The 22,763-nt window shown below is 39.3% G+C and overlaps 1 protein-coding gene and 1 long non-coding RNA gene across 36 annotated transcripts in view; one reads left to right on the top strand and one right to left on the bottom strand.

Moving 5' to 3' along the window:
* The window catches only part of THRB (thyroid hormone receptor beta), a 360,916-nt gene that overhangs the window by 225,161 nt on the left and 112,992 nt on the right, over positions 1–22,763 (bottom strand). The window lies entirely within an intron of this gene.
* LOC139076192 (uncharacterized) lies at positions 4,767–13,907 on the top strand. Of its 2 annotated transcripts, none has more exons than XR_011527543.1 (3): positions 4,767–4,905; positions 13,253–13,304; positions 13,437–13,907. It is a non-coding gene; the product is annotated as an uncharacterized lncRNA (long non-coding RNA). The 2 variants fall into 2 exon arrangements; XR_011527544.1 differs by having other exon boundaries at positions 4,772–4,905; positions 13,240–13,304.

The following is a 22,763-nucleotide window of genomic DNA, read 5'->3' as shown; positions in this document are numbered from 1 at the left end:
CAAAAAGGTCTTGGATCACTTTGGGCAAGGTGCCATCCTGCCTTATCTTCCACACCCCAAGAAAAGAAAACATGTTTTGTGCCAAGCACCATGGTCCAATTTGGTAATGCAGTCCTTGCGAGGACAAGGTTGTGGGCTAAAGAGGGATGTGAACTTGACGGATCACTCTTGTAGCAAAAAGTCAGAAAAGACAAGGAATTTAACAGGGCTGAAATGGAGCACTTTTCCCCTAGGTAATGAATCCTAAGCTTTGTCTCTGCTTTAGCTCTAAGAGAGCATGGATGCGCTTAAGGAAATAACCAAAAATGCAGACTAAGATTTACATGCAAAGAAGTATTTGCCTTAGTAGGATGAAATCAGAAGCAGCCTATAAGTTTCAAACTGGGGGGAATACTTTTAAAAAGTAACGTGCAGCCATTAAAACTAGTACTCACAAGTCACAATGTGAGAAATAACCACAATAAAATGTTAAATGTAAAAAGCAGGATGAAAAACTATACATACAAACTATGAATTCAGCCATTTTTAAAAGCATATATACATTACATATGCATAGAAACAGATTGGAAAGAAACACTCCAAAATGTTAGGAGGAGCTACAGATACTGGCTAGTGAAATCAAGAGTGAATATTAAATGTCTTCTTTATTCTTTTCTTTTTTTCCAAAATTTCCTCCATAGGCATAGATGGCTTTTACAACTAGATAAATAAAAGCTATTGTAAAAAATGTAATGATGCATTTTTTAATAAATTCTAGTTTGTTCATTCATTGATTCATAAATATCCGGAAACTTTGTCCATTTTGTCTTCAATGACAACTTCAGGGGCTAAATTTCTAACCACTGGGAGAACAGGCAGACTGGATGCATCGGTGAATCTTATGCAAAGGAAAAGTGAAAGACGGGTCTTACCATCTGGATATATTTGCATGAAGGGAGACCAACTTTTAAAAAAACTCTTTTTCTTATATACGCATTTTTCATGTGAGTTGTGCGCACTAATTTAAAACCGTAGTTTATAAATAACATTAAAGGTTTAGATGGCCTAGCTGGAAGCCCGCATGGTTAACGTAAATGTCATACACACTTACGAATTCCCTTGGCATAACTCCCCAGTCCTATAGCACTAATGTCACCCAGCTGGCTAAAGGCAAAAATGAGCAATAGAGTAATCTCTATAGCTATTTGAAAAGGAAATGAAGGCAGTATAAAGAAATGAGGCTGCCCTATTCAAGCCAGGACCATAGGATAGTCACAATTAGTTTACCAGGCACATCAGACATGCTGAAGCATCTTGATTTTTCATGTGGTTTTGAGTTACTTTGTCACTTTGCTGAACCATGTCTGTCAATTCGCTATACCACCAACAGCTCATTGTTGTACTGGCAGAAGCAGGGAGGGAAAAAGTGAATCTGTTTTATCAATTATTTCTCTGACTTTACATATTTGATAGATAATTCCATATGGTAAAAAAAAAAAAAGGAAAAACTCCTATAAAGCCTAGTTAATAGCAAGCCACTTAATAAATTAAGAAGTTTGCTTATCTCTTAATTAAAATAAAATAAAATTTAATAAAGCAAGTCCATATAGCAAATTGCAAATACTGAGACTTTGGCAACAAAGCTACCTAAATCCCTGCTAAACTATGCTAATTTTTTAAAAACAATCTCTCAGTAATTTGCCACCTACAATATGGCAGTCTTATGTCCTGCTCTCAACCGAAGTTTCTAAATAAAGGGTTTTAAAAGAATCTTCAGATGCAATCACAAATTGGACAGAAAAACGTTTACTTTGGGAAAGCACAGGAGGTATAAAGAGTCACTAGGACCTACACATTGGGTTCTCTGGCCTATAAAGGGAAGGTGAAATTTTTCAGCACCTTGGAACATCTTCCAGTCCTTAGCGTAAGACACTTACTCCTGACTTTGGAACTGACATGTGGGCCACTGAGAGTACACACTGGAGGGGAGAGAGGGGAGCCTGAATGGAAGGGGAGAGGGGACCGAGGGTGTGTTCTGTCTGGGTTTCTGCTCTCAAAGAAAGGATTACAGAGTCATCCTGTGAGTACAAGTAAAGAAAGCCAAACTTCCAGGTTAAATAAAGACTTTGGTTTGGAAACAAAATTACAAAACCCCTATCGCTGGGAAAACTTTTCTGCATGTCCACCCTCCCACGGCCCCACCTCAGGCAGCCCCAAACCACTACGAGAAACTCCGGCTGGTTCTCAGTGATTCTAGAAGGAGGAGATCACAGAAGCTTCAAGATTTAAGGGTCAAGGATTTCTCCCTAAGTCCACAGTGATATAAACAAGCAAATGAATAAATAAACAGGGGAGAAGCGGAAGCTCTTCCTCAGAGTAGAATGCCAACTAATAAATAGGGAAGGAACAATGGAGTTAGAAAACCATCAAAGGATGTTAAAACTAGTGGGTAAAAATGTGAGGAGAAAAATGGTATTTGCCTAGTCTCAAGGCATTTCCTCCCAAATAACATACTAATAACAAAGAGGAAAATAGTACCTTGACTAAGCGATCAAAACTAACATCACCAATAGTGGAATAAACTGACATCATGTGTTTCCTGATATGATGCTCCGAGAAGGACACAAGATCACTACTGAGGTATTCCTTCCGAAAATGCACGACCTCTTTCTAGTATTGAGGAAACATCAGAAATCCAAGCTGAGAGACATTCTATAAAAGAATTGGCCTAGACCCTCCAAAAAGGTCAAGGTCAAGAAACACAAAGAAAGGCTGAGGAGCTGTTTCAGAATAAAGGAGGCTGAAGAGACGTGGCAACTAAATCCAACACGGTATTGTGGAATGGATCCTGAATGGGAAAAAAATGCTATCAAGGACATTATTGGACAACTGACAAAATTTGAATACGGAATGCCAATTAGATAATAGCATTATATGAAAGTTGAATTTCCTGGCTTTGATAACTGTACTGTGCTTATAAAAGAGACTGTCCTTGTTCTTAGGAAATACATGCTGTAGCACTTAGCAGTGAGGACCCAAAAGACAGCCAGGTGGGGAGCAGACATTTAATGGTATAGAAATACCATTTTCTCCACCCTGGAATTCCTCCGCAGCCCTATCAGAGAGTAGGGCCAATTGGGGTTAGGTTAACTAGGAAGTGAGGCTCAGTACATTCAACTGAAGGGAGAAAGGATGTGCACAGGTGTACACACTCAAACACACACATCACATAAACACACACACACACACACACACACCCCCAAGGACAGCTGGTGGGGGGTTTGGGGGACTTTCTATAATCTTGGCAGTTTTAATGTCTACAGGAGTCTGGCTTATCATGAAAACTCCTAAACTTTAGCTTTGTGACCAGCGTTGCTTTTCCGGATGAGGGGAATGTTGGTGTTTCTCATAATTTCTTTCCCTTTTTTAGTTTGTTTGCATTTGATGCTTAGCTTGAAGATGTAATTCTGGTGACATCTGTCCCAGGAGTCTGGGATCTGAAGGGCTTCACAAGACCTGTTCCCCAGACCCTCGCACACTATATTCCCACTTCAGGTCTCACTAACATACTGTAAGGTAAATACACTCTGCCTCCTTTAGCAAGGCTTGTTTAGAGGGTTTGTTTAGAACAGGTTGCATTTACTAGCACATTTTTGCAAGCTGTAGGTAAATCATTCTCTAAATGGTGCCTTATGGAAATAAAATGCTCTTCGTGATTATGGTCAACTTTAGGTTAACCAGTCAGAGGACCGGGGATGTGGCAGAGACGAAAACCAGATCTTGAAAGATAATCCATTTTGAAATCCAGACATAGACTGAAAGCCTTATTTTAATCAATAATTTAAATACCAGATAATCTAGACTATGTGGGGATCTTGTCAAAATTCAGATTCTGACACAGTATGTCTAAGAGGAGCCTGAGAGTCTGCCTTTCCAACAAGGAGATGCCAAGCCCGTCAGTCAGCCTCTCAAAGACGGTGGTTTTAGTAGCACAGTATTTTGTATCTTAGCACCTTCAACCAGAGGGGTGAGGTATTGTTATGCCCATTTTTAAGATGAGAAAACTGAGGCTCAGCATGACCAAATAACTTTCCCAAGGTAACAGAGCAAGTAGGTGACAGGAGACCTTAAGCTCAGGCCTCTTCCACTGGATCACGCCACCCTGGAGTCAATTTCCACCTTCCTTCCTCAGGTGCCCGAAAGAACTCCAGCTGAGAGGCCTGAGATAACAAGCAGTCTTCTGGGACATTGAAAGCAATTGGTCCCTAATCTTTCTTGGGTTATGCATCCCTTTGAGAATCTAATGTGGGCATCTTTGTGGTTGTTGTTGCTTTGATTTATTTCCAGAAAGGTGCTCTTGCATATTACACTTTTCTACATACAGTCCTAGGAGGTATGCGGACTCCCTTGAAGTCTACCTGTGGGCTCCATTGATAAGAACAGCTAATTTACAGGCCTCAAGAGGACGCCTAAGATCTTACAAAGCTTCAGACTCCAGAAATGGTGGCCATTTGTCCACCAAAGGCCCTTCAATGCTCCCCACCCCTTCCAGAGGGATGTGAAAAGGTCTTCTCTTGCCTGCTATTTAAGCACCTCTGAGCTAGGACTGTTTTTGAGGTAAATTCTTAAGAGGAGTTTTTACAACCCGGTCAACGACTTGAATCATTTTGCAATAAATAGCTCTGACCCTACCACTTTAAGATGATGTTATTAATAAAAATTCAACCCAATGTGAATTCACAGTCAAAGTCATTAGAAGGGCTGAGTCAGATATGATGGTGTAAATCGAACACGCAAACAGGAAGGAGCAAACACAAAAGTCCTCTTGACTTTCCTTATCATGAGCTCACGTCAGACTTGCAGCAAAGACCGGCTCTGATGCTACAGTCCTGAAAAATTTCTTCCTGGGAGATGGGATATAGGAAGGTAAAGACATGGAATGCATGATTTCGGGGATATTGAGAGGTTTATGCTTAAAATATTTCAGCACCTAGCTATTTTTCTTAGTGACCTATTGCCAATAATTTAACCAAAACACAAGGCTCTTATTTACTTTGGGGCACCTGGCCTAAAGATAGACATCAAAGAATATGGGCTGGTAGCCCCAAATCAATTTTGTAGTTTGTTTTCCTTCTAGTTGCTTTTCTGTATTTTTTTAAGTTAGTATAAAATAGTATACAAAAGAACACCAATGTCAGGCTTGAAATCTCAGAACTTAAAGGAACGTTTAGAGATAATTTCATTCAGATTCCTCTTTTCACAGTTGGGGAAAGCAAGGAGCAGAAGGGTGAAGTGACTGTCTGAGTCTTAAACTTGTGCCAGGACTGGAAGCCCTGTCTCTTTTGAAAAACCTTATTGTTAAAATATATGTGTGGCTAAAAAAAATGGAAAGTTCAAGAGAATACCAGTGAAAGTGAATGTTTCTAGAGCTGATCACCATCTGTAAAGCCTGATTTATCCTCTCAGAAACGTTCCTTGCACATGCATACATATATGTATCTGTATATCCTCTTATTTCGTAGAAGGTTCATATTATAAATCTATCTTGCTCATTTTGTTTGGCTCTTAATCTGAGCTCGTTTCATATCGATATATTCAAATTTACTTTGTTCTTCTAAATGGGTTACATATAGTATTCCCCTGTAATTATTCCACTTATAATATATTAAACCACTCCCCGAATGACAAACTTATAGGTTATTTGCTGTTCTCTGGTATTAGAAGTAATGCTGTACTATTTGAATATATTTTAACTGTATGCATCTATGAACCTTCTCATATACTTCTCTCACTTGTTTCTGTCGCTTGTTTCTTTTTCTGAAAACTTCCTACATTAGCATCTACTCCCCCTCATTCTTGATCCCCTTGCCTTGCCTTGGTTTCCTTTGCAGTGTTTATCGCTATCTGAAATAGGATGTATTTGCTTGTTCGTTCTCTGTCATTCGCATCTGCCTTGTAGAATGGGAGCTCCACAGGATCAAGAACTTAGCTTTATTCACTACTGTATCATTAGCACAGAGAACAGTGACTGGCTCCTTGTGGGTGCTCAATAGATACTTGAAGAAGAAGTAAATGAATGCTTTGCACATTTTACTATTGGATTATTGGTCTTTTTCTTATTGACACATAAGTGTTCTTTACATAGTAACTAAATGAGCCTCCATTTGTCATTTGTGTTGCCGATATATTTTCCAGTTTAGTGTTTATTTGCCTTTGTTGATAGTATTTTTCTTTTCCCATAAAGAAATGCTTAATTATTGTATACTCAAACACATCTGTCCTTTATACCTTTTAGTTTTACGTCTTGCTTAGAAAGGCCTTACGCACCCCAGAGTTATTTTTAAAAACTTGTCTGGTACTTTCATGGTTTGTTTTTATGTTGGAATCTTTGATTTATTTGCAATTTACTTTGGCATAAGCAGTGGCTATGTATTCAGCTTTGTTATTTTTTCCCAAATAGTTAGCCAGTTGACCCAACATTAATTAAAGAATAATCCATCCTTTTCTCATTGTTCTGAATGCCATTTATCATACACCAAATTCCTATAAATATTTATATTATATGTGATCTCTATTCTGTTCTGCTAATTTGACTGCCTAGTCCTGTGTTGGTACTAATTTATCTTAATTTCCTTTGCTTTATAGTTTATTTTAACATCTGAGTAAGACTAGGCCCCCTATTCGTCCTCTTTCCACCATAATTTTCCTGTCAATCCTCACACGTCTATCTTTTCTTAAGAACATCAAAAACCCAAAACTAGTCAACCCTCTCTCCAAAAAATTATCTTACTATTTTATTGAGATCAGATTATTTTATAGATTAACTTAGGAAGAAGTGACGTCAATACAAGAATACAGTTTTCTTGACTCTTGAATGTTCTTTATGCTCACCCGAGTTACTTGACGCACACAAATAAAATTCACCTTTCTTCAATGGGAAGAATTAAGATGACATCTTAAAACTAAAACTAAATCTTTTTCTCCGATTATCTATTAATGTGAAGCAAACCATTCCAAAATTTAGTGGCTTAAAACAACCACCATTTTGTTACATCTCTCGATTTTGTGGGGTGGGAAATCAAGCAGGGCTCAGTTGGGTGATTCCTCTGCTTTCATGTACTGTGAACTGAGGACGCTCAGTGACATTCAGCTGGTGGCTGGGCTGGTCTAGAGGTACAAGATAGCTTCACTCACACACACGACACGTTGGCAGGGATGACAGGAAGGCTAAGCTCAGCTAAGATTATCTCCGAGTACCTAGATATGGCCTCTCTAGCATGGCAGCTTCAGGGCAGTTGGACTTCTCAGATGGTGGTTCAGGACCCAAAAGCAAGTGTTTTGGAGGACAGACGGGAAGCTACATGGCTTTTTGCATTCTGTGTGGCCTCAGAAGTCACATAGGGTCCCTTCCACCATGCACTATTGGTCAAAGTGCTCACATGACCACATGAATTCAAGGGAAGGGCCATACGCCCCCACCTCTTGCTGGGAGAGGGTCAGAGAATTTGCGGCCATGTTTTAAAACCATCATACCTTCTATTAGCAGAAAACGAGACAATTTTTTCATTAATTACTTGTGAATTTTCTACAATCTCCCTTGTACTTCTCTCATTTCTGCCTCGGGAAACATTGATATGATGCAGAACTGGAAAGTATTTCATTTTTGAAATGAAAGTTTCAATCAACTTGCATTCTTTGTCTGTGTTCAAGGGGACAGCCATCCCCTCAGCATGACTTTGGCTTTCTCCATCCATTCTTTCGGCTACCTCCTCCTGGTCACTCTATAGCTTGCTGGTATCTCTACCAGGGGGTAGCAGGAGTAGAGTAGGTCAACTCCAATTTGTCAATTTTTAAAAATTTATTTGGCAGAAATCTTGCATAAAGGTAGAAAGGAAATTAAAGTGAAAAGTAAATGTTTTGATGATTAATTGTGAAACTCAACCTCTCCTTGCAAAGAACACCAGGGCTTGCTGTTCTTTCTACTGATCCATGGCCTTATTCCAAAGACCCCTAAAGACATGCCCCAGTGATTCCCTGTGCACCTTCCTAGATCATCCCTTTCTCTTCTAAATTCCAGTGATAATAGCAACATTTATTAAATATCTACTGCATAGGTACTCTATACATCTATAATTGCATCTAACCCAAACTGCACTTCAAGGGAGGGAATTGTTAAGGCTATTTTATAGCGGAGAACACTGCTGCTCAGAGTGATTAACTGAATTGTCCAAGGTCATAGAGCTAAAATGTAGCAGCTTATTCCCCACATCCTTGTCACACACAAAATGTGGCGCCTTACCAACAGCATCAGCATCACCTGGGAGCTTGTTAGAAATGCAGAACCTCAGGCCCTAACCCAGACCTACTGCATCCAGAGCTGCAGTTTAACGAGACCCCCAGGTGGTGCACATTCATCTTAAAGTTTGAGAAGCACTGCTCTGTCTCCCTGGTTCTGCAATGTTCCTGCACACTGGAACACCATGGGGAGCTTTTCAAAATGCCGATGCCTGAGTTCCTTTCCCCCTTCTCATTTCCAATTTAATTGGTCTAGGGTGCAAACTGGGCACCAGGATTTTTCAAAACTCCTCAAGTGGATGTAATATGCAGCAAAGTTAGAACCATTGTTTTACATAGCTTTCTTGGTACCAAGCATATCTTGTATCTTCTATGCTTGTGTATCATCATTTTTATACATATTCTATGTCTCCAGCATGAATACATTTTATATATCTGCTCTTTCCTCTGCGTAGTTATGCTTGTTTATCATCTTTTTTATACAGGTTCTATGTCCCCAGCATGACTATATTTTATATATCTGTTCTTTTCCCTGCGTAGTTTCTTGCACAAAATATGCACTCAGTAAACATTTGCTGCCATTGCTTTTGTTGAAAATGGTGCTTTAATTAGCCTGTGGGGCTTGAGCATCAGTATTTTTGAAAAAGCACCTCACGTGATTCTATTGTGCAGTCAAGGTTGAACACCACTGGGTTGGTTCCTACAACTCCAACTGATGGTTGCTATGGAGAAATTTGGGTGGAGGAGTGCCAAATGTTCGGATTTTTGAAGAAGAACCTTAAAACTCGATTTGTGTAAAAAATGTCAACAAATTTAGATTTTTGAAAAAGCTGTGTGCAAGTAAAACAAACCACATCTGCAGGCTGCTTTTGTGTGTGTGTGTGTGTTGTATGTATGTGTGCGTGATATATGTATGTTAAGGGATATAGGAAGCTCACTAGATTTAAGGTCATTCACTTGGGGGTCCATGACCTCCTCAAAGCCTGATTATTATAAATGCCACCACTACTACTGCCTTGGAAAAAAACATGCCGTAATCACCACGTAATCATCCTAGCTTAAAAAGAGTCGCTATATCATTTCTGTCAACGAGTATAATACCCAGCCCAAACTAGAGATTGTCAAGCCTTGGAGAATAATAATCTGTGCCTAATTTTGTGTTCTATGCAATGCCTAGATGTGCCAACAGAACCAGGGAATGTGTAATAACAAGAGGGGGCAGGAAGTATTTTGAGGTTCTGGAAAGAAATGCACTGTATAAGAACAAGGCACTATTGTTATGATTTCCACCCACTGCCTGAGCACCGTTTAGTGATGAAGCAAAATCATGGAAAGCAGGACCAAGAAGGACAGGTAGGACAAAGAGTAAAGGTGTGCAAAAGAAATATCACGGGGGGCTGGCCCCGTGGCCGAGTGGTTAAGTTCACGCGCTCCGCTGCAGGCGGCCCAGTGTTTCGTTGGTTCGAATCCAGGGCGCGGACATGGCACTGCTCATCAGACCACGCTGAGGCAGCGTCCCACATGCCACAACTAGAAGAACCCACAACGAAGAATGCACAACTATGTACCGGGGGGCTTTGGGGAGAAAAAGGAAAAAATAAAATCTTTAAAAAAAAAAAAAAAAAAAAAAGAAATATCACGGCCAGTAGAAAAGTTTTCCTTCTGGTCCACATCACCGGATACTCCTTACATCTGGACTTGTTTGCCTGGACTAATAAACAGTGAGGGCTTCTACTGAAGCTACGGCAGGGTGGGTGAAGCACTGGGGGCTTGAGCCACACAGCTGATGATGTTTTGAGTTAAATGCCCCATTTGCTGAATTTGCTGGTGACAGCCCCTCTTGCTGATTTAACTTCAGTGCAAGATGATAGAGGGCCCCAGTCTAATATTCACAGCCCACATACTTGCATTTGCCTCATAGTGATTAAGGAGCCAGAGGCAGTATCAACAATAAAATAAATAATGATGATGATGACGGTGACAATGATGATAATGATACTATAACCACTAATAACAATAGCAGTTATCAATTACCACTGCTTATGATGGGCCCTGCACTGTGCTAAATGTCTTATGTGTTATATCTCGTTTATTCTCAACACAACAGCCATTCTGATTCTTTTAAAAGAGAAGTCAGATCTTGCTCTCCTCTCCTTAAAACCTTTCCGTGGCTCCCATTTTACTCAGTGTATGAGACAAAGTCCCTTCCACAGCTTGCAAAGCCCTATATCCATCAACTGTCCAACTCTCTTCCCTATTTATTATCTCTCTAATCACCCCCTGTAGCCTCAAGAAACTTCTGCTATTTCTCAAACATGAAGCCTTTGTACTATGCATCCCCTAGGTAGGAAACGCTCTTCTCTCAGATATCTCAAACATCACTCCTGTCGCTTTCTCCGTGAGCCCTTCCAGACCAATCTGTCTAAAATTGCATCTCTCTACTCCCACATCCCCCTTCTAGCTTTTATGCTTTCCATAGCACTTATGACCTTCTAATACCCAATACTTTATTTATTCATGTTTTTATTGTATCTTATCCACTAGAATGTAAGTTTCATGAAACCAGAGGTTTTTTTGTATTTTCTTCATTGCTGTATCCCCAGTGCCTAGAAACACGCCAGGCACATAGCTTGCACTTGATAAATATTTTTAGAATGAATAAATTTAATCCTCACAACAACTCTGAAAGATAGGTGCTATAATTATCCTGCTTTAATGAATGCTGAGTATGATGTTTAAAGAGGTTGCATTTTCCCAAGATCACAAATGAGAAATTGGTAGAAATGAGACGTGAACCTAAGACCACTTGACATCAAAGTTTGTAACAATTAATGACCCTCTCTGTTGTTATTTCAACACTTTTGGGCTTTTCTTGGGAAATGCTAAATGCAACAATTAAAATCTAGAAGTGGAGCCATATTGTGTGCAGCTGGGATTGGGCAATTACTGGGAGCCAGTGAGAAAATGAAGGAAAAACTCTAAAGTCAACTATTTTTGTTTCCTATGGTTAGAGTAATTTTTAAAGCAGTTGATACTATTTTTTGGATGATCATTCGTTGAGGAGATGGACTTTTCAAAGTATGATGGTGATAGGAAATAAATCAAGGTTTAGCAAGCCATATTTCCTTGGGGTGAGTAAGCCAAGGGCCATTTTGGAGCTTAAGTTGCTTAAGAATTTCATCTAGTGAGAGCCAGCTTCAGAAATGTAAGAGTCCAAAGACACTGTAGGAAACTACCACATGTAGCGTAAGCATGTCCCCAGGACTCTTAAAAGTATCTGCAGAGACTGCATTAACTCAGTTTTTAAGACCACTCTGACATTCCCTCATCCAGGAATAAAATGGATAGAATTCAACTCATGCCAAATACAGGCTGCCTCAGCTGGCTGAATGTGCCTGGAGCCTTGGGGGCACTTGGTAAATATTAAGCAATCTGCTGGAGCCTGAGCTTTCAGTGGGTCAAAGTGCTCAGTCCACAAGGCATTCATTTCTATGGTGTTTGGCCAAACCAAAAAGTGAAGTTCAAGGAAGAGAAAATAAAAACATTTTCTCTGGACAAAAAAAGAGAAGTTTTCAAACACCTTATGAAAATTGTCTGAAAAAAGATATTCAAGCAGAAAACATCTTTTGGCAACTAAGAGATGAGCTTGATGGATGAGATATTTCTTAAGCCCTTAATACAATTTAAAGACAAGAAGTAAATTGGTGACTTCACATTTTAAACTCACTAATTTCAACTTATAAATTTTAGAATTTCCAGAAAAATCATATATGTGTATTTTGCTAGTAGAAAAGTCTGAACTTTCATGTGAAGAACAAAGAAATTAGGAAAATGTGGCATCATTCTGCCCTCTACTATACATAAATATGCTTAAACAATTCGAGATTATTTTCCATTCCTTATATAAATCCCTAATTGTCTACTTTGTTACTAAGGATGGATGGAGCCAGGGAAATAACACAATCCATGTATCCAGAATGACTTCTTGAATTGCGAACATGAAAGTTCCACCTAAGCCTTACTGAAACAAAATAGATACTGGTTTAGTATAAAAGCCTTGCACTCTTAATGCAAATGTTTATTTATTTATGGCTACTTGGCAAAGCAATACCGAAAAGCATATGGTGATAGAAAAAATTAAACCAGCGAGATAGAGGGAAGTTTTGGAAATGGTAACAGAGGAGCAGAAGTAAAATGCAAACAGACATGTATCAGAGATCAGTTAGTTTCCCATCAGTATCCTCAATCTTCTGATGCATTATTGGAGTGATAACTTGATTGTGCCAACCTAAGCACAGTGGTTCAACCTAAGCGTAGTGGTTCAGGATGGAAGGAAATCACCTTTTCTTGATGTCTACTGTGTGTTAGGCATGCCATATGTTAATAATAATACCTAATATTCAGTAAGAGCCTTCAACATAGAATTTCCCACAAATTATTTCTAATCCTTACAATGATCCTATGAAGTAGATGTTGTTATCCCCATTTTACAGATGAAAAAACTGAGATTTGAAAAGGTTAAATAATTTGTTCCACACTACCTAGTTAGTGAGCAAATCAGAACTCAAACCTAGTTCTCATTGTAGAGCCTCAAATCTTTCTGCATTGTCACCTGCCTGAAAACAAGACATCATAATTTGATGTGACTTACACTGCTCCCCAGGGAGAGGGCTACTGATAGTGTCCACATGAAAAATGACCAAGATGAAAATAGCAAATAAGAGAAAGCAGTCACTACAGGTTATGACAAACAACTGAGAAAAGTAGGCCTTGAAAAACTCTCTCTATGGAAATTTTTTAAATATTTAAAAAACTTTTTGGTGTTGCTTCAGAGAAACAACAAACAAGCAAATTACATCACTTTGCAGTGAGATAATAGCTCATAGATATGTACATGTCTATGTATAAACCTCCAGATTTTCCATACCAGAATGCCCATTTTTCTCTAACTTTATTCACTCTAAGGTCTTATTTCTAGATATGTATAGAATATGCCAGAAGTGAAGGATTCTCCATCTCCAGCATGGCAGGTAAATCGCCTCATTTAAAAACATATTTCTAAGCCCTGTGTTTATAAGAAAAATCATTTACTTGCACATTTATTAGCTGACTTTTTTTTTTTAAGATTTTTTTTTCTTTTTGTTTCCTTTTTCTTCCCAAAGGCCCCCAGTACATAGTTGTATATTCTTCGTTGTGGGTCCTTCTAGTTGCGGCATGTGGGATGCTGCCTCAGCGTGGTTTGATGAGCAGTGCCATGTCCGCGCCCAGGATTCAAACCAACGAAACACTGGGCCACCTGCAGCGGACCGCGCGAACTTAACCACTCGGCCACGGGGCCAGCCCCTAGCTGACCATTTTTTATCCAGGAGCATTATTTCCTGCCTTCTTCACCGAGAGTTACTTGAAAGCGTGCACCAATCCAGCAAAGAGCCATTACATCAAGTTCACTCCGTGTGAACTTGGAGGTGCTCAGGAGCGTGCAGGAACAGGCAGAGGGCAGAACGGGCACTCACTTTGCCCATGTTTGGAAGCTGACAGACTGCAGAGAGGAAATGATGAATGCCACAGAGTCTCCAGCCAACTTTGTGTCACTGGACTTTATAAAAACAAATAAACGAAAGCTTTTCAACCAACTCAGAGTTCTTCAACAACTTTAATAACATGACAGCTTTATAAGGGCCCCGGGCAGCTTAGTCTTTGGGCTGTAGATGAAATATTTTGTAAAGGGTAAATCCATTAATAGTCATTATTATAAACTAGATTGTTACTCTGGGAATCACAGAGAAATATGGAAACTGTAAACAAGATGGTCAATTCCTATATGGATAGTCTTTATCAGCTGGGAAAACGAATTTGATTTTCTTAATAATCTTAATTTTATTTTTCAGAGTTTGAACTTTAAAACCTTAAATATTTCCTGGTACAATTACTTTACAGAAGTTTCATTTAATAACATACCTTATACTTTCTATGCCTTATATTTACTTCCTCAGTGACTATTTTCTTTTTTTATATGGCTTCTAGAAGCTCATGAGAAATACAAATTCATTTAGGGCATATTTTTCTCTTATCAATAATTTCAATGTATTGGCAAAGCAATATAAAGAAACTTCAAGTACCTTTAGTCACATCTGGTAAACTTAGAAAGAAGAGAAGGAAATCAGAAGTTTTAATGAGGGGTCTTTTGACCTCAAACACATTTAGTGGCTAAAAACCTGTGTAACGCATTTGGAAGTTCATAATTATTTGTTTACTTGGCTACTTTTAATATTTATCAATTGGGCTAGGTGCCTATTATTTGCATATTGAAACATATTATTGCCTTTTCCAAACTAAAAAAGCAAAACATGACTGACAGTTAAAGGTATACTTAAATTAAAATGAGATAAAATATTTAAAGTTGGAACTGTTCTTGGAAAACCAGATGATGTAATTATACCTACAGAGTCTCACTCTAATCCAGATGTGTCAGTCAATGTGGAGATTAGCCCCTAAAGACAACTACATCCAGTTCCAGTTTGGGGCAGTAGAGATAGACACAATGGTCGATGGGACATACAGCTATCAACCATACTTGAGTGACAGCTGACTCAAGCCATATAGAACAAGCATCTTCCACTAGTCCTAATTTTAGCCATTATCCTACCTGCTGGTAACTTGGACAGAAGTGCCAATCTAGACCAGAGCTGGGTGAGTTGGGGCAAGCCAGAGTTCGCCTTCCACTTCACCTTTACCCCCGTGCTTGGGGAAAGTCATGGCCAGGTGGCAGCAATGGTGGGAATAAGAAGATAAGGCCGCTTGCTTTCTTCACTCATGTCTTTGCCTACCAACCTGTCACTTCCTGGAAGCATGTGTACTCTGACCGCTTTAAGGACTCAGAAGTTAAGTTATTTTTACTGCCCCTCATCAGGTCTTTGGTTTCATATCCATTTTTTCTGTGACTATGCCACAGTCGCCCTTTCTTAAAATAATGCTAGCCAACATTTGCAGAACTGATGACACATTCATAATTCCTTCAACAAACATGTACTGAGCACCAATCGTTTGCCTGGAACTGAGCTGGGGGCTGAAGATATAATGCTGACTCAAAAGATAGACTGCTCACCTTCAAAGAACTTTTCAGCTTATTGGGAGGAAGGACATAGAACCGTTCCAGAACAATTAGAAGGGGTAAGGGCAGAGCTAAGTGAAGACACTGAAGAAGGAGTGAGCCTTCGCACACGGGAGGAGACAAGGGAAGGCTTCAAAGTCAGAGTGCTGGTTAAAGACCTGGTCAACTCAGAGGAAGGAATGGGAAACCCTCTCATATATTTAACCAAGATTAATTGCACTTTAGGTTAGAAACTAAAAGGAGGAGACCCTGTGGTCTTTATCAACGACATTGGGATTAAGAGGGAAATAACCACCTTTTGGGCTTCTTTCCTCACAGGGTACATACCACCATTCAGGCTGAATATGTGAAATTAGGATATAGCATAGAAGTTAGCTTTTGGATTGGGCTCAGACTGACTGGGTTCAAGTCTTGGTATACCATTTAGAGCCAAGAGACAGTGGACAGGAGCTTGAATTCCTGTTTTCTCATCTGCAATAGGAATATTAGGGCATGTAACATGCTTTGAAGATTTCCACTTTTGCGGGATATTCTGAAGGACTTTCACAGCAATACAACTAGATTATAAGAAGCAAAATATCTGAATGCTGGGCTTGCAGGAAGTCTTGAATGGGTATGATGAACTAAAACAAGGAGACTGAGTGGTGAGCAAATAAATAAACTGCAATTGCCATGGGGCCAAATGCTGAACTAATTCCAGGATGAGAAACATAGCCTGGGGCTCAATACAAGGAGGGAGTTACACACAAGACCTACTTTAAATCAAAATCCTTAAAGGGAACAGGATAGCTCCAGGTCAACACAAAAAACAGTGGAGAGCTAGATTTGGTCTGTGGGTCAGAGTTTACTGATCCCTGATATAAGAAAATAATAATGCTTAACATATATATGCTTTATGATTTATAAAATCTTTCCTATATATTATCTAATTTGATCCTTATGTAACTCCTGTAAGCTAAGTCAAAGGCAGAGTAGCCTTTATCCTGTTGGATACAGTGTACCACTAAAAAGATATGAGGAACCAGAAAAATTAATGTTAAGTATAAATCAAAGAAGATTAGATACAATATAACTACAAATTCTATAACTTCCTAGAAGGAGGGGATAGAAAAGTTAAGGAAAAGTGAAAGTGCTATTTTGGGTGCCACTACCAGCATCTATGCACAAAATGAAATAAACTGTTTCGACTTAGTCGTGTCCTGTTTCCTTTCTTCCATGTATATATATATGTCCTTTACTACAAAAGCCAATAAAAGCTGTGACTCAGCACACTGCTGACAGCCACCTTGATGATGCTGTTTCCCTGGCAATGGCCATAAAGAATAGAAAACTCATGTACCCCTGAACTCACAATGTGCAAGCATTTCCTCCTCCCACTTTGTATGTGCAAGAATGACTTCACTCATTCTTCACTCATTCAGGATTTGCACCGCATTTTAGACCCGGACTGTAGCTCAGAAATTCCCTCATTTAACTGTTGCTTTGTAAGTGGAGTCAGGAGAGGTTCAGAGGGGACAGATCACATTATCAATAGTGGTCATGAGTTAGTTGTTGAGTCTATAAGGCATTATATATATCATGTAGATATTGGTGTCAAGTAATCATAATATCAAAAGGCAAGAGTGATGGCAGACACAGACAAATGCCAATGCAGGAACAAGAAGGAGAAAGGTGGAGAGGAGGAGGAAACTAACATCGTATCTACTATGTGATGGGGATGGTGGACACTTTCCATGTGACATCTGATTTAATTATCACAACTCTTATTCTTATTTTGCAAAAGAAGAAAGGGACATTTAGGATTGCATCCCAGCCCTGCTAGCTGGTGAGTGGCAGAGTTAAGGTTTGAATTCAGCTCTCTATTGGCTTCACAGTGCCTTTTATTGCACATACTGCTTCCACAACAGGGAGTTATGTGCTTTTGGAACAACTGCAGAAAGGACGGATAAGAAGAAAATAGTAAAATCAACTTCCGTGTGAGACGTTGGAAGATAAAAATCTACCCATTTGTCTGACTCAACGCTGGAGAGGTATGTTACGCCCAGGCTGAGTCATTTTTAATGTTTAGAGTCTTCCTCTCAACATTTTTTCAACAACAGTCATAAAATGAAACAAATACATTTCATATTTCACTAAAATTTGTACTCATGAAACAACAGTATTTCACCTCACAGTGTACACTGTTTCACTGTTTTAAATTTAAAACACAAAAATTTCAGCTGGTCACACAGTATAATACAACTGGAGTAGCTCAAGCTCTCTTCCTTTGACTGTATGATCATTGGGCTATCATTGTTTATTTTGAACATATTTAAGTGCTAACTACCTAGTGCCCTAAGATTTTGAGACACAAACTGTACTCAGAGCATCGAACATCATTCAAACCTTTAGAAACTAACTCTGGAAACTAACATGGGCAGCTGAGTCCCGTGTGCTAGAGGCAACTGGATAACTGGGAGTTCTCCAAATTACTGTGAATTTATGTTTCTTAAAAGGTAAGTAACAAAATGTGCTAATTTGAAGCTGAAATGTATATTACTAAAACTCAACAGTAATTGCAGCAATTGTTTAGAACTTAAATCAACAAAATACGTTTTTCAGGGATACTATTTTATTACTGAGATCATTTAGAACAGGGCAGGATGAGAACAAAAAGCCAATTGACTTTTTGTTGGTTTCATTATTGTTTTTAAATTCTCTACAGACAATGTGCCCCCTCCTTGCCTGCAGTGCCTGGGAAGATCATTCCCACCATCTTGCCCTTGGTATGCCTCTGCCCTGGAATCTTGATTTTGATAAAAATATGCATGGGTGACTCTTCTCTCTGGCATGCCCCTTTACTTCACAATGCCCTGGGCTCCTCTTTGAGCTCCACTGCCACTGGCTTTATTATGGCGCAAGGTCAAGAAAATCACAGCAGGGTGTGTGTGATGTGTGCACATGAGTGTGCACAAAGAAGCAGGAAGAGAAGATTCTCCAACATGGAATGCACCACTCACCCTAGCTAATAACCCACAGAGTGACTACCTGGGAATAACAATGCTCCACTACTACGGAATATTCTTTAGTGACCCCACTAGTCTGGGGAAAGTCTCCTGAACCAAAGTGGATAATGACAGGGAGCACTATGGAATCTCGCCAGGCACAATGCCCCACTTAAGGCACCATATCACCATATCTTCTTAAGGCCAGCTTTATTTATGACAAATTCACACTGACTCCAAGGGCTCCCCAAGCTGGGAGGTGGCTTGATTTTAGCTTTGGCCACTCCAGCTCCAGTTTCACTACATGGCATTGCTGGTCCAGATCCTAACTGAAGTCATTGCTTGAATTTAAGCCGTGTTACCATTTGACTCATTCTTTAAAGAGCTTAATTATTTTACATTAATTGAACTCTGTTTGCATGTAATTTTCAAAAGAGCCCCAGGAAAGAAAAACTATTATTAGCCCCATCTGATAGATGAAGAAACAGAGGCTTAGGAAGGATAAGAAACTTGCATGAGGTCAAGGAAACAGCAGGGAACAGCGCTAGAGCTCCAAGGCAGTTCTAATGCTCAGTCCATTCTCTTAACCTGTACAGTATATTTCTGAGCAATGAAGAGTTTAAAAATCCTATCTATGACAAGCACAATTTCAAAGTGATAAGTTTAGGTTAAGATCAAAGTACAAAATAAAAGGTACAGTTTTGTCTCTTTGCCCCACTCCCAAAAATATTTTGACCCAAGAACCCTAGAGTCCCCAGGTCAACATCATCCACTCTTGGGTCACAAAATACAGAAAAGTTGTAACTGAATGTACAACTCCTGAACATAAGATAAGGCTTAAGATGTGATTCTTAGCATGTCTTCAATGAAAAAGGTGAAGAAGATCATGTTCGTTGAAGCATACTTGGTAGAAATTTTATGTTAATATCTTATCAATAATGATTATTTGTCTGTAAACTGCTTTATTTGTGGATTTTTTTTTAAGGTTTAATTTGAAAACACCTGTAGAAATTTCCAGAGTGCTACAATTATCCATGGCCACCCTTAGTGTGGATGGATAAGTGTTACCCACAAAGTCAGAGACTGTTTAGCTTCTTGCACCTTCCTCAAGAAGAAATCAATTCCTAGCTCCTCACTTGTGTTGCTGCATCATGGCAATATTAGCGGAAGCATCCTCAGGAATCATGGCACGTTGGAAGCTGATGCCCAACAGAGGCCTTCAGTACCCAGTGGTCCTAACCCTTGGAAGTGCTGAAGGCATTTGTCCTTGATTAGTCTATAGCTTCATTTTAAAGAATGGCTTTAATTATGTTTCAAGGTAGTTCAACCTATGTTTGATATTTATGACACTTTCAAAGCATATATAATTTATGTTTACAAGATCTGGTATGAGTGACACATTCTGTTTACCGAAAGAAAATAGGTTTAGTTCATGCTCATCATGTTCTTTCTCTGTCCTCCCACTGGAAACGATAGTGCTGCCACTTCCAGTGGCATCTGTTTTAGTTTTCAAAGTTCTTTCCTGTACACTTATACTGCCACAACATACCGGTGAGACAGACAGAGAAGGGATTGTCTTCCATATTTAATAGATGAGAAAATTGAGGCCTAAAATGTTTAGGAGGAGTACTAGGTCTGTAATTTAAAAGCCTACTCAATGGTGTGCTGGTAAAATAGCTCTCAAAAAAAAAGGCCCCAATTCATAGTATTTGCTGGTTTTCAGGTGTAAATAACCTTACCCCAGCCCCCCAACAGCCATTTTCAGCTACCAACAGGATGCCACTGCATGCAGAGTTGGGAAGACATGTGCAAAGTTGGCTTTCTTGAGGCAGTAGAAGCCAACTCCAGCACAACATGGGGTCCTTCAACTCCTAACCCAGCGTTCTTTATATGCTATCAGATTATGTATTTACGGTGTTAATTTAAACAAGTATCTAGCCCAATCTACTGGAGTGAAAGTCTCAAGACTGTAAGCACATGTAATGCAGAGTTCCCTTTTGGGAAAATTAGCCATAGACACTTCTGCATACACTCACATGCTCCAGTTTTGATGACCCTACCCTGGCTACAACTGAATAGACCAGAGAAGCCATCCCTATGAAGCGATCCAGGGATCGCTAGGTATCCCAGGAGGAGTCAGAGATCAACAACTCCTTTCAGTCCAATCCCATGGATAGAATATCTTTTAGCCAAAGACCTCTAGGTATTTTCCATATATACCAAGACCATCCCCATTTTACAGACAGAGGAGGCCAAAGTTCTGGGAGTCAAACGACATGCTCAAAATCATGTAGTACATTAGAGTTTGACTGACTCGTTACTGGGGGCCTTCACGACTGCACCAGAACGCCTCGTCCATCACTGTGAAAAACAAAGACTTCTGAAAAATAGGACAGGAAGTAGTTGAGAATACCCATCGAAAGCAATGTAGGATGTCAGAAGTGTCAATGTCGTGGGCCAAGAGAGGTCTGGTTTTGCCGTGGTTTTCAGACTTTGCTCTATGGAGCCTCAAGTTGCTTAGGGGTCTCCTCAGGGACATAAAAGGAGATAAGGCCTAAGTGGGTAACACCCTGGACCATTCTATCCAAATGAGAATTAAAGCACTCATCTGTTTTTTTATATTAGGTGTCAGATTAAGATTTCTTTCGAAGAAAGTGTTCTATGACTTAAAAAAAAAGTTGGAAAACCTCAGCAAAGACCAAAGTCTAGACTGTTAATTTTCAAACAAGTCTCCTCGGTGTGAGATATTGGCTCTTGTAAACCAAAGGGAGACTTCTGGCTGCTCTTTTCCCAGGATCTGGCAAGATTATATATGTGCAAACACACTGAAAAGAATGAAGGTGTATGTAAACTGAAGTCGACACAGATCCTTTGGCCCCACTCTCATCCATTCTGAAAGTAAGTAGATGCTGTGTATGGCAACCTCACTGGTGATTTTTCTATCATGGGAACTTCAAACAGCCCAGGCCCTCCAGATCTGCAGCTGACACCCTGGAGGAGAGCCACAACTCCCGGCTGCCTGAATGAGCACACAGCAGTAGCTGCTCTTCCCACACTTGCTGGGGGTGACATTAGCATGGGCCACAGAGACCTCTCACAAGCCCTCTATGAAAACAGACAGGGCAGCTGCGAATAACAATAACAAACACCAAGTTTTCAGATCTATAAACAGGCAGTCACCTTATAATGCATTTCAGGTAGAAAACCAAAGAAACAAAGAAACAAAGAAAAATGTCTTCTTAATTAGCCAAAGAAATTCAACTATGTTAAGTAAAGAAAGAGACACAGGTGATGTGCCAAATCCAATGGTGTAGATTTCATTTGTGCTGCACTGTATTAACTTAGGGTCTACTAAGAACAAACATTAAAGATTAAATATTTTCTGAGACAACATTGTAAACTTGTAAGTAAAGACAGACCTACACTGAAGCACATTTTTTTTTTTAAAGATTTTATTTTTCATTTTTCTCCCAAAGCCCCCCGGTATATAGCTGTGTATTTTCAGTTGTGGGTCCTTCTAGTTGTGGCATGTGGGACGCCACCTCAGCATGGCCTGATGAGTGGTGCCATGTCCGTGCCCAGGATTAGAACTGGTGAAACCCTGGGCCGCCTAAGCAGAGCTTACGAACTTAGCCACTCAGTCATGGGGCTGGCCCTGAAGCACATATTTTTAAAACAAATATTCGTCCTGAAGCTACTACGAAAGAGTACAAAGGAAGGGAATATTTATATATTGTTTGTTATGGTTTAAAGTATTCAAGTATATGTATGCATGTATAAAATATTTAAATATGTTTGTGTGTGTATATTTATAATGTCCTTTTTAAGACTAAGAAAATGTTGTACAACTTCTTGCTGGGAAAAAAAGGCTTTTAGCCTGACACTATTATCTAAAAAGCAATTAAATAATTATAAAATTTTCAAATCATATAGAATGACTATGAATGAAAGCTTTTGTGGAATCTGGGCCAGAAAACTCTATATATTAGGATAAGGCTTCTTAAATATTTTATATTTCTCTAGCATTTGATGAGAATATGAAATGAACACAAACAGAAATGAAAAGTAAAGTGAGGCCAAAATTGTGTTAGTTTATCAAGGCCGACCTATTTCACTTTCTTCTAAAAGTCTATGCACTAAGATGAAATGCTTGAATCTTGTTGCTTGCAAAGGAATGTAACACACGAAGGATAGGTGTTGGTGTCTTGCTAAAAATCCCAAACACAGGCAATGATGGAAAATATTCCTGTCTATTACCCTCAAAGCTTAAATTTCACCATACTTGCTAGGCATGTAAAAAGCTAATCTTTAGCAAAGCTGATGTGCTTAAAATAGTTAGTCTATTGTTCTCAACAAGTTATAAATCTGGATTATGAAACTGTTAAACACTAGAG

The sequence above is a fragment of the Equus przewalskii genome, chromosome 15 (assembly GCF_037783145.1).
Source record: "Equus przewalskii isolate Varuska chromosome 15, EquPr2, whole genome shotgun sequence".
Taxonomy (NCBI): Eukaryota; Metazoa; Chordata; class Mammalia; order Perissodactyla; family Equidae; genus Equus; species Equus przewalskii.
Note: the sequence above shows the minus strand (reverse complement) of the source record. Positions and strands in the feature narration are given on the sequence as shown.